General features: G+C 31.3%; 1 protein-coding gene across 2 annotated transcripts in view; it reads left to right on the top strand.

The window, feature by feature from the left end:
* Positions 1-470, top strand: part of grm3 (glutamate receptor, metabotropic 3) — a 53,365-nt gene that overhangs the window by 15,665 nt on the left and 37,230 nt on the right. The window lies entirely within an intron of this gene.

The raw sequence follows: 470 nt of genomic DNA, 5'->3' as shown, positions 1-470 counted from the left end.
TTTATATATTTATTTATATAGATACATACATGAGGGGTGTCAAGCTCGATCGCACAGGGGCCAAAATCCAAAACGCACCTTAGGTCGCGGGCTGAACAGGATAAACATTTATTGAACACTCTAAAACAACATTTTTGAAATCTAGCTTTTTAACATAACTATGAATAATAAAAAGGTAGGAATATTATTCCTGAATGATTTAACTTAAACCTTAAATAATTTTCAATATGTTACTCCCCTCTCTTGTCTAAACTAAACAAGTTCTAATTAAATGCAAGATAATCATTGAGCCATTATAACAATAAAATAAAATGATCTGGAGAGTCGGATAGAATTCTGGATTCGTATTATATTGATAATTCGGGAAACTGTCCTTTGGTCCAACTTAAAAATATATAATTCTGTTGTTCTGCTGTAAAATAAACCCCAAACAATGTTTTAGAAAATCGACCAATGTGGTTCCTCTGTAT

This window comes from Oryzias melastigma, linkage group LG6 (genome assembly GCF_002922805.2).
Source record: "Oryzias melastigma strain HK-1 linkage group LG6, ASM292280v2, whole genome shotgun sequence".
NCBI classification, from domain to species: domain Eukaryota; kingdom Metazoa; phylum Chordata; class Actinopteri; order Beloniformes; family Adrianichthyidae; genus Oryzias; species Oryzias melastigma.
This window is presented reverse-complemented; position numbering and strand designations above follow the sequence as displayed.